At 30.8% G+C, this 12,791-nt stretch overlaps 1 long non-coding RNA gene across 1 annotated transcript; it reads left to right on the forward strand.

Annotated features, from left to right (window-relative positions):
• Window positions 1–4,413: 4,413 nt before the first annotated feature.
• Window positions 4,414–5,796, forward strand: LOC142231906 (uncharacterized). Its single transcript, XR_012720956.1, has 4 exons — window positions 4,414–4,919; window positions 5,041–5,102; window positions 5,274–5,337; window positions 5,728–5,796. It is a non-coding gene; the product is annotated as an uncharacterized LOC142231906 (long non-coding RNA).
• The last annotated feature ends 6,995 nt before the right edge of the window (window positions 5,797–12,791 follow it).

Here is a 12,791-nt window from a genome sequence, read left to right on the forward strand (position 1 = left end):
CGGAAGTTAGCGTGATTTCAACAGACGGACGGACGGACATGCTTAGATCGACTCAGAATTTCACCACGACTCAGAATATATATATACTTTATGGGGTTTAGAGGAATATTTCCATGTGTTGCAAACGGAATGACTAAGTTAATATACCCCCTATCCTATGGTATATACCCTCCACTATAGGAGGATAGAATTCAAGAAACCCATTTTAAGCATCCCCCGGATTTGTTGATGAGTTTATGGATGTATTGTTAATTTCTTCATAATTTGCAATATCAATTTACTACAAAATATTCATTTTGTTTATTTTGACCATACATCAATGCTTGTGTGAGAGCTACTGATCCAAACACATTTGTTTGTTTCTTTTTTGTTTTTTTTTGGTTAATAGCATTCGTGGGGAAATAATAAAAGAAACAAATAAAACTAAGATCATGATGATGCTGAGACATATACAAACGTAGGAGATGAAGTTAACGACAACCAAGAGCAGAAGTTAGTTTTTAGCGGCTACATATTGTAAACCAAACAACAACACCATTTACGACAACAATGTGAACAGCAACAAAAAAGAAAGGTCATTGGAAATTGCATAATCTCCTCATTATTGGAGTATTTTGATTGTAGTAAAATAGGTAAAAGAAAATAAAAACAACATAAACAAAATCACGAAAAGAGCAAAGGGATCATAAGAGCACATGAGATCTCTCTCTCTCTCTCTCAGCAAACTTTAATGAGATAATATCGTTTGAAGGTTGCCCCATCGTTAAAAAATCATATACCCCGTTTCTGGTTTACGAATTTGTTAAGATTCGAATATCGGGTATAATATAGTCGGTCCCGCCCGAATTAAGACTTTCCTTACTGGAATTTTTTCCGCTTCTTAGCTATCACAATGGACTGAATAGTCTAAGTGAGCCCGAATCTTAATCGGGCTGCCACTTTAACCTAGCCACTCAATTGCCCTTACGAAATGGATTTCATTGAATTCTCCCCTAATGGAAGTATTATTGACCAATACATACAAAAAATAATTCTTTGCTCTGAAACGAAATTCTATACCATCGATATTTTCTTTTCTTGTTAAATTTGTCCCCTCAAAGGCAAATAAATATATATTTATGATATCCGTTGCCATGTTTGTTCCACGAACTTTGTTTGACCTGAAAGGAAACAATCCTAACAACGAAAAAGCTACTTTGTTGCCCGAAAATATCGTTTTCCAAAAATTAAATAATTTTTCCTATTAAATATCCAAATAGAAATCATAAGTTTTCCATCAAATTTTCCAAATCTGGGAACACTGTTTTAATGATAGTATCTTACTTTATAACTGCTCGCATATAAATCATCTTAAGATTGTCTGACTCACCCTGTATACATGAGGGTATATGTTGAACTGAGCTGCAAAATCGTTAAATTCCGGGACCTATTTTTACTTTTTTTATTGTTTTATATACTGAGTATATTTTTTTTTTTTTTTTTTTTTGGAAAAAGTCAAGTCATGCCCCTCTAGTTTGGTATTTTGGTTTATTTTATTACTGGTTTATTTACTGTCACTTCATTTAATTTAACTGCGATATTTTGTACATCATTTGTAATCATTCGGATATTCAATGTTTATTTGGGTGACCTGAAAAGTATCCAAAATATTTTTTAGTTTACGGTACAGTGAAAAAAATTGTACAGTTTCAAATATTTTGTCTTTACACTAATGATTTTGGCATTGATTCCGAGCCAAAGAAGCGGAGAATTCAAGTAAGGATTAATTTAAGACATAATTCGGCCGTATATACTTGTTTTTAGTTAAGAGAACTTAAACTTGCTAACAATACATTGAAATTGAGGATTTATATTTTACACGCAGAGAAGGAATATAATCACCCCCAAATATTTTTTAAGAGCAAAATGTTACTTTTGGACGGTGAACATGGAACGTTTTTGTCGCAAACATGTTGTTTTCTCGGTAAAAATATACATGTTTGCCGAAATCAGATACATACATTCATGGAATTATTTTGTTTGGAGAATGTTTCCTTCACTAGAATAATTTTTTGCGTACGTGAGTTAAATGAACCAAAACTTGGGAAAAATTATACACGAATGAAGCATAAATATATACTAAATTCGTAGTTCTCACAAAAAGTTCATTATTTCTTTACATTTGTAAATTTTACTACAAATACGCCGACCTTCAACTCCGTATGGCATTAAAGATATTCTTGCAATTTTGAAAATGCAATGTTCAAACTACCAAATTTTTTTTAACAAATGAAAAAAATAATTATGTCAAAAAAATACCCAGCAAAAAAAAATTGGAAGTTCTTCCAAAGGCACAACTTTTAAAGCACTTCTAGAAGATGCACTCCCAATGATGTTCTTTATTTTAACTATCCACGAAGTTCTTTTAATTTAATTTGTTTTTTCCATACTTTAAATGGGTAATGTTTACTTGTTTTGTTTCAAATAGGTTAAAAACAGGGTAAGAATTCATAAAATGGTACAAATCATTTAAATTTTGTCAGAAAAATGCTAAATCCAATCTCAAAAAATTGTGAATTTTTGAAAATATTTAAGGTCAAACGTTTCCGACAAGCGTTAGAATCCATCAAAAATTATAAAAATTATTTATTTGACAAAATATTACAGAATTTTTTAATTTACATCCAAAACATTGAATTTGGATCACACCTAAAGAAGTGATGCAAATTCAGTGCAACGGCTGTTGAAATGGAGGACTTCCATCCTATGACAAGCCCATGTTAAATTCATCGGTTATGCGTCAATTTTGCACCACTTCCGGATCCAAAAAGAACATTTTCATTACTTTTTTGCCGACGCTTTTTTTGCTGGGTAATTATGTCGCGTACAAGCAAATGACAGTTTAAATATCCACATTATAACAAATACTTCAAGGACAAAATGCTTTCTTAATTCCAAAACAAGTAAGGAAAGTCTAAAGTCGGGCGGGGCCGACTATATTATACTCTGCACCACTTTGTAGATCTAAATTTTCGATACCATGTCACATCCGTCAAATGTGTTGGGGGCTATATATAACGGTTTGTCCCAAATACATACATTTAAATATCACTCGATTTGGACAGAATTTGATAGACTTTTACAAAATCTATAGACTCAAAAAAATATGGGACACATTTAAATCTGAAGCAATTTTAAGGAAACTTCGCAAAAGTTTATTTATGATTTATCGCTCGATATATATGTATTAGAAGTTTAGGAAAATTAGAGTCATTTTTACAACTTTTCGACTAAGCAGTGGCGATTTAACAAGGAAAATGTTGGTATTTACCATTTTTGTCAAAATCAGAAAAACGTATATATGGGAGCTAAATCTAAATCTGAACCGATTTTAATCAAATTTGGCACACATGACTATATTACTAATTGTACTCCTAGTGCAAAATTTCAACCAAATTGGGACAAAACTCTGGCTTCTGGGGCCATATAAGTCTATATCAGGCGAAAAATATATATGGAAGCTATATCTAAATCTGAACCGATTTCAATCAAATTTGGCACACATGACTGTACTCCTTGTGCAAAATTTCAAGCTAATCGGGATAAAACTCTGGCTTCTGGGTCCATATAAGTGCATATCGGGCGAAAGATATATATGGGAGCTATATCTAAATCTGAATCGATTTCAACCTAATTTGGCATACTTGACTATACGACTAAGTGTTATGTTTGTACAAAATTTCAAGCAAATCGGTATAAAACTCTGGCAGCTGGGTCCATATTAGGGCATATCGGGCGAAAGATATACACAGAAAAAAAAGTGTCTCGTAAAATTAAGAAGATTTTTACAACAATTTATTACAAGAATTTTCCAGAATTTTAGTTCATTTTTCGTATCTTGAACGAAAATTAACTACTCGAAAGGAAATTTTACAAATTCTAAGTAGCAATCGTTTAGTTCATGGCCTACAAAATACGATGGAAATTTCCTTAAAAAATTTCTTAACTGGTAGTTAAAAATTCGTTTGTCATGCTATAAAACTACTTGTGAAATGTAAAGTATTTTCTAAATAATAAGTGCAATTTACTATAAGATTTTTTTGTATGAGAAAATATTTTTTTACGAAAAAAGAACTTGAAAGTGGATAGGAATTTCTTACTGACAATTCCTATAGTTAATAATTGTTGGTAAAAAATTACCCAATGAAATATTTTTAGTTCACATGTAATTAAATTTATAGACATTTTCGTCAAAAATGGTAGATAAAATTTCATGAAAATTTTGCAAATTTTAAGTTAAACGTTTCATCGCTCATAAACTGGTGTGCCTTTACGAATATTATTCTTAGAGTAAATTGTCAGCAGATGCGATGAACTAATGCATAGTACAGAGATCTTTATCGGAATAGTGGAATGTGATTAATGTAAAGATGATGTTACTTGAGTTTTGTTGTGTATACATGAGCGTGGGGTTGTTTTTATTTTTGTTCATTTAGTGGCTTGTGTGTGTGTGTGTTTGTTATTCGTTGATGGTTTTTGGCTGGATGAGGTGTTGTTTTCAATAAAGGCACATGTGTTTTTGTTGTTGTAGGAATGTTTTGGCTTTGCTTGGTTTTGTTTGGCATGCTTCAGTTGTATAGTTGGCGTTGGCGTGGGCTGTTGCATCTTTTAAGTAGGTATGCAACAAGGGAATATAAAGGCATGGAATATTTTGGATTTTTGAGTCATATATTGGTGTTTGTTTATTAAACCTTTTAAATGAAAGTTATTAATATTTTATCGGTAGTTTAGAAAAAAGTTATTAAGAATATTTAGTAAAATATGTTGAAATTGAAAGTGTATTGAAATTTTCATTATTCAATGTAAAAAATTAATATTCAATTCCAGATGAATTTGGAAAATTTTTGTAATATCTCAGCGTATAGTTTATTCATAAATTGGTAAGTATTTTTTTAATATGGCTTTCTTTTGAAAAGAATATTTTTTATGTATATTATTATTTGTTAATTATTTTTTTTTTTTTTTTGGAAACCAGTTTAATGTTTTTCTTTGTTGTAATAGCGATATTTAATTTCAGAGCAACTCCAGACGGATTAAAACAAATTTAAAAAGGTAGAGAATTGGTAAGTTTTCTTTAAAAAATTGCCTTTCTTTCAACTAGAATATTTACGTTTTTATGACCTTTTTATCATCAAAATTACAGGTTTTTAATACCTTATTTTAGTATTTCTTTAATTATTTTTTTTGGAAACTAATGTAATATTTTTAATGTAAAAATAAATATTTAATTTCAGAATAACCCCTTAAAATTTGGACAAATTTTTAGTACTCCTTTGCCTGTAATTTAATAGTGAATTGGTAAGTTTTCTTTAACTTTCTTTTAACCCTGGACAGCCATCCTTATTTTTTGTACATTAACGTCATCCTTCGTCATTTTGACTACGGCTGATTTCAAGACGATATAATTTTCATCGTGAGCGAAAAAGTGAACCAAACTTGCATTTATTTTCTTATTCAATTTGGTTTTAAGTAGTATAAAACAAAAATTCATAAAACGGTCGAATTAGTATAACTTAAATTTACCATTTCCCAATAGACTAAAATGCATTTTAAATCGAAAATGAAATTACGTGTCGTCATTTTGATGACTGTCTAGGAATATCATTGGTTTTTTTATGCATATTATTATTTTTTGCATTAGATTTTTTGAAAAGTTATTTAATAATTTTATTTAATATTTAATTTCAGAGTAACCCAAATAAATTTGGACAACTTTTTATATTTCCCCTCAGCGTACAATTTAATAGAGAATTGGTAAGTTTTATATTAAAACTTTGGCTTTCTTTCAACTAGAATATTTATTTTATTATATCTTTCACATCGATAACAACACAGTTTTATGAGTTTATTTAGAATACTTCATTATTTCTCTAATTGTTTCAGGTACAAATTTTATGAGATACGTTTTCCAAAGAAAAGTTGAATTCCTTACACCATTTGATAAAATGCCCCAAACATGGTAAGTTACAAGCTAAAATGAAGAATTAAAAATTATATTTCATTACATGGTATTAATTTTTAACAATTTTCGCTATTGTTTCCATTTTTTCCAGCAAAATATGTGAAAAAATTACCTACGATGAATAAAAAAAGGATAAGTCAAAATGTCCAAACAGCGGGTTCAAATGAACTACTCTCTTTTCCATGCGGTCATAATTTTTATTCACAAAAAACATTGTATTAAGAACTTTCATCATAAATTTTTATAATAAAGTACTTTTGCTTAAAGATAGTTTAATTTTAATGTATGAAAATTCTCATAATAGTAAAACGGTTTGTTGTTCCTTTAATTATTTAATTTCTCTATACTGTGGAATGATTGATTTAAAAATAGTCTAGTCGTCGACATTTTAAAGAGACTGTTAACCAATTTGTATTATCGGGTTTCCCACAAAATAAGCAAGTAAACCAAAATAATACTGACTTTTTAACTTGGTAGGTGTATATAAATCTTATGGTGTTGTAAAAATGAACTAAACTACAATGTTATAGATGAACTAAAATTTAAGAAAATTAAAAACTAGACAAGTTGAAAAAAATCTTAAGGGCTAAATCATGGTCAATATTACTACAGTTTAGTTCATTTTGCAATGGAAAAGGGTTCACTGTTTTTTCAGTGTAATGTGTATTTCTTTTTTGTATAAATTACCTAATCCAACATAGATTGTAAAAGTTTTTACACTGATTATTCAAAATCTTCTTCAGCAGAGTCTAACGATTCGAATTTGAGGGTACACTCACAAAAAGTTTACTTGGATCTAATGATATATATCTTCCCTTAAGGATTTTGCTATGGACATATTGTCAATGATGCCGCTTCTGTAAAAAATAAAATTTTTTAAGGAGCTATGTAGCTTCAAATGTAGGCTTTATAAAATTAAAAATAGGATACAGATCTTATTTATCGATTTTTTGTGACATATTAACATGTATAAATAAAATTCTTATAAAATCCACATTATAACTTCAAAGAAAAAATAGAGGAAGATTTATTCTTTTGACTAAGTTTGTCCCCATAAACGGAGCTTTCGTTATAGCATAATTCTAAAATATCTATTCCACATTATAAAAAATACTTCAGGGAAAAAAATTCTAATTAAACAAAAAATCAAAAATTCACAATACTCAAAATAAGGTCCACACGAGTATTTGAAATTTTTTATCTTTAATTCAAATATACAGTATCTCAGTTAATTTAAAGATTATTGCTCATATTCATAATAATTTACTTGCAGTTTATCCGAGGAATTTGTATGGTAATGGTAGGTTTAAGGTTTACATTGGTTTTTATGAATAAAGAGATATTTCCTTAATTCAAAAATTGGGGTTTTTAAGGGAAATTTGCCTTATGACATATGACTTTAACGGAGAGACTCCAAGATTCGTGTCATAAATTAAAAGAATAAATTTATTAAAGCAAAGCTTATGAACTTTCTTCCCATTAAAATTTCTTTACTTTAAAGAAATATGTCATTAATATTGTGCAAAATTGCATGTTAAAAAATTTAGGTTTCATAATCTGTGACATTAGGTCAATATTTATTAGGTGTAAATGAGCTTGACTCTTTTCTAATCTTATCTTCATATAGAAAAATCCTTCTTATATTTTTTTTTTATTTAATCAATTATTTCCATTCTTGCTAATTGTAGTATTGAATGTGATGTCATTATAACATTGTCCCATAGATTGTATTGACATTAAAGCAAAAACCCATTTTTAAATAAAAACACTCATTTGTTTTTATGGCTATATTAATTATATTGTTTAAAAAGTTGTAATCGATTTTTAATGGAGTAAAACAAATGTGGCATTATTATTATTGATAAACCAAAACAACAAATAATGAACTTATTTATTTTTCAAACCATATCCTCTTTGATGACTTTGTGAAATAATAATTTTGAGGATTTTGAAATTAAAAGCTTATTTGAAACGATGAATTGCTTATAAATACAATCAGAAAAAAGTGACTACAAAAATAAAATAAAAACATGTCATCAATTGAGTTTACACATTTTATTTCCATTAATTTTAATTTTGGTTTAAAATAATAAAATTTACTTGATTCAGTGAAAATTTACTAACCTAAACACAGTGAGAAATAGTTCATTACCTACAATAAGATATGAAATTTTATTAACAATGATTTCTTTACGGGGAGTAAGAATTTACAATTAATAAAAAAATTTTATTCGCTGATAATAAAGTGTTCATAAAAAGAAACAAAAACCTAACTGGTTTCAGTTTTCCTCAAATTTAGTAAAATTTCTTTTAAAAAGATAAATCTGACTTCATTTACTCTAGAAAGCTTACTAAATTATCGTTATAAATTATATTTATATAGAATAGTCTGCGGCGCCCACGAGCCGATGCATATTTTATCCGATCTGGTTGAAATTTTGTACATGGTGTTAGTATATGGTCTCTAACAACCATGCAAAACTTGGTCCACATCGGTCCATAATTATATATAGCCCCAATATAAACCGATCCCCCGATTTGACCTCCGGAGCCTCTTGAAAGACCAAAATTCATCTGATTCTGTTGAAATTTGGTACGTGGTGTTAGTATATGGTATCCAACAACCATACAGGAATTGGTTCATATCAGTCCCCGATCCCCAGATTTGACCTCCGGTGCCTTTGGGAGAAGCAAAATTCATCCGATCTGGTTGAAATTTAGTACGTGGTGGCAGTATATGATATGTAACAACCATGCCAAAAGTGGTCCATATCAGTCCATAATCATATATAGCCCCCATATAAATTGATCCCGAGATTTGGTTTTGGAGCCACTTGGAGGAGCAAATTTCATCCGAGTCAGTTGAAATTTGGTACATTGGTCCATATCGGTATATAGTTAGGTTAGGTTAGGTTAGGTTAGGTTATGTGGCAGCCCGATGTGTCAGGCTCACTTAGACTATTCAGTCCATTGTGATACCACAGTGGTGAACTTCTCTCTTATCACTGAGTGCTGCCCGATTCCATGTTAAGCTCAATGACAAGGGACCTCCTTTTTATAGCCGAGTCCGAACGGCGTTCCACATTCCAGTGAAACCACTTAGAGAAGCTTTGAAACCCTCAGAAATGTCACCAGCATTACTGAGGTGGGATAATCCACCGCTGAAAAACTTTTTGGTGTTCGGTCGTAGCAGGAATCGAACCCACGACCTTGTGTATGCAAGGCGGGCATGCTAACCATTGCACCACGGTGGCTCCCGTCTATAGTTATATATAGCCCTCAGATAAATCGATCCGCAATCACACACAAATTGGTCCATATCAAGATCATAATTGTATATAGCCCACATATAAGCGATCCCCATATTTCAATTATGGCTCTCTACGTACCGTGCAAAAGTCCATATCGATTCGTAATTATTTGTAGACTTACCTATACATACCTTTTTTGTCTAATATATACCACGTATGGACTAACTAACAATTTAGAAAACGATTTTAAGAAGTTTAAAGATACCACAACCCAATTAATTCGATTGTGGATGACAGTCTTTCGTAGAAGTTTCTACGCAATCCATGCTGGAGGGTACATAAGAATCGGCCTGGCCGAATTTACGGCCGTATATACTGTTTTTTTTTATTAATTTCCTTTGCCTTAAGATTTTGACTTACTCCTCGTACGTTCCGATTTCTTTTAACGAACCAAGAAAAAAATTGTGTCTATAATGCCAAAATGATAAACAAAACACATGTCTTCACATACATAAAATGCTGCTGTCAAGACAAAAACACATGCTGTTCACTTTTTTCCAATGTCTATTCTCTTGGTTCCGAATGTCTATTCTCTTTACTCCGAATGCCCATTCAAATATTCAAATTAGACTTAAACATACCAAATTTTTAACAGTTTTCCGAAACTACATACAAGCGGTTTCACAGAAATTGTTCTCTTTTGATTCTCTCGCTCTGTTATGTTCATATCTTTCGTCAACCCTCCCGGTTTCCATCTCTATTTCTTTCTCTATACTCTCTCTCTCTCTCTGTCGCTCTCTGAATAAAATATCGCAACATATATATGTTTATTCGAAATTTATACATTTTTACATTCACACATATGAAACATTCATGCCCCAAACATAATATATTCTAACATATTGACATATCGGTCCCAAACATTTAGTGTTAGTTTAGTAACATTAAATGTTTGCACTTAAATATATTGTATTTAAAAATTGTGCCCGAACACACATTTTGTTTATATCGGAACATATGAAAAACATATTTTTCTAACTGTGTAGTTGCACTATTTTAAGTGTTCAATATTGCTCATAATATCGCTTCATTGCGCGATTCCAGAATTTGCCTTTTACTAAGAATTTTCTAGTAATTTTTGCGCTAAAAAGTATGTAACTAGAATGTAATAACTAAAATCCTTTTAGGAATTTTAATATAAGTGCGATTTGTGAAATAATCCATTGAAGGAAACACTTGTCGTGCTTTATTCAAAATCCAGCGAAAATTGCTAGTGTGGACTATATTGAGCCAACAGCACCATATCAAATATTATTAAAAAACTCAATATGCTTTATTTCGAAACTTATGAGATTTGCCTTAATTTAGCAATAAAATAATAAAGACACTAAACAAAGTGGTCCAGTGGATTGATGCAAGTTTCCAAAATGGATTGTGGAATAATCAATTAATTAAAAATTTTAGAAATGCCATGGCTGAAAATCAGATCACCAGCTGCTGCTTTAAGTATACTGTAGTTATAAAAAATTATTGTTCTTTAATGTGAATATCGATATCAGACATGTTCGATGCCCATGTAACGTAGATTTGCAATCAGTACATGTGCTTGTATGACTTCCAAAATATCTGGTTAATATATTCTTATGTTATAGTTCATTGCCGATGGAATTTTTTAAGACCTTTCAAGTGCTCATTGAAACCAGTTTGCAGAAAACATCCTCAAGTAAATGTTTCTTTTAATTAAGTATATTTGCGTTGTGTGTTTCAAAATGGACAATTTACTTTATACTGAAAAGGATGCAAGAATACAACTTCAATGCTCTATAGAAGAAAGTGTAGCATTTACACTCAAAAAAAAGTTTACTTGGAACCAAAGATTTTGCCCTTCCCTTAAGGATTTTGGTATTGATTCCGAGCCAAAGATGCGGCTTCTTTAAAATAAAGACATCTTTGACGGACTTCCCTGGCTTTAAATCTAAGATAAATAAAATTAAAATTAGATACAGATCTCATTCATCGAATTTTTATCCTCTTTTTGCGATATATTAATAAAGGTATTTATGTACAAAGAAATTTCAATTTAAAATCCAAATTATGACAGGTACTTCAAGGTAAAAACAGTTTTCTTAATGTTAAAAAAAAAAAAACTTTAAACCAAAGATGCAAATCCTTAAAATAAGTCTTAGTTTATATTTGAAGCGATTTTATCTTAAATTTAAAAATATAAAATAAATATATCAGTTGAGTTAAAGACGATTTCTTTAAGATAAAAATGTTTTTCTTTATTTTAAGGAAAATTTGCCTTACTTCAAAGATCTACAACTTCAGCAGAGAGACGGAAAATTTCAAGATTTGTGTCCTAAATTTAATGAAAAAAATGTTTCAAGCAAGGATTATAAACTTTCATTTAATTAAAATGTCATTATTTTAAAGAATTTTGTCCTTAACTTTGGCTAAATTTCGATTCCTAGAATTTAAGTTGCATAATCTTCCATATTAGGTCAATATTTTTTCAGTGTAAAGAGGCTATATCTGAAATTCGTCAATTCGTGAACAAACACAATATACTGCCGAAAGTTCAATCAGGCCGAATCTTATGTACCCTCGACCATGGATTGCATCAACTAAAAACTGTGATCCACAATCGAATTGCTTGGATTGTGGTAAAAATTGTCAATGGCAAGGTATCCTAAAACTACTTAACATTGCCTTCCAAATTGTAAGTTAGTCAATTGAAATAACTATGTGGAGGAGAACTTCCTTGCACTCCTTTTTGAAAATTGGGCTTATGTTCTCTGATTTGCTTGACATTTTCTAGGATTGTTGGTGGCATCTACACAAAGATCCACTACTTCATATTTCGATATTTGGTCCCCTTTTCCCGACTTTGTATACCCTGCGCCACAATGTGGAACCGGGTATTATAAGTTAGTGCATATGTTTGCAACACCCAGAAGGAGACGAGATAGACACATTGTGTCTTTGGCAAAAATGCTCAGGGTGGGCTCCTGAGTCGATATAGCCATGTCCGTCTGTCCGTATATGGCCCCAAAAGCCAGAGTTTTACCCTAATTTGCTTAAAATTTTGCACAAGAAGGACAATTAGTACTATAGTTAAGTGTGCCAAATTTTATTGAAATCGGTTCAGATTTAGATATAGCTCCCATATATATCTTTCGCCCGATATGGACTAATACGGTCCCAGAAGCCAGAGTTTTATCCCAATTTGGTTAAAATTTTGCACAGGGAGTAGAATTAGCATTGTAGCTATGCGTGCCAAATTTGGGTGAAATTGGTTCAGATTTAGATATATCTCCCATATATAGCTTTCGCCCAATTTACACTCATATGGCCACAGAGGCCAATTTTTAACTCCGATTTAGTTGAAATTTTGCACAGGGAGTAGAATTAGCATTGTAGCTATGCGTGCCAAATTTGGTTGAAATCGGTTTAGATTTAGATATAGCTATATGTTTTTCTGATTTCGACAAAAATGGTTAAAATACTAACATTTTCCTTGTAAAATCGCCACTGCTTAG

Source organism: Haematobia irritans, chromosome 3, assembly GCF_050003625.1.
Source record: "Haematobia irritans isolate KBUSLIRL chromosome 3, ASM5000362v1, whole genome shotgun sequence".
In the NCBI taxonomy this organism is placed as follows: domain Eukaryota; kingdom Metazoa; phylum Arthropoda; class Insecta; order Diptera; family Muscidae; genus Haematobia; species Haematobia irritans.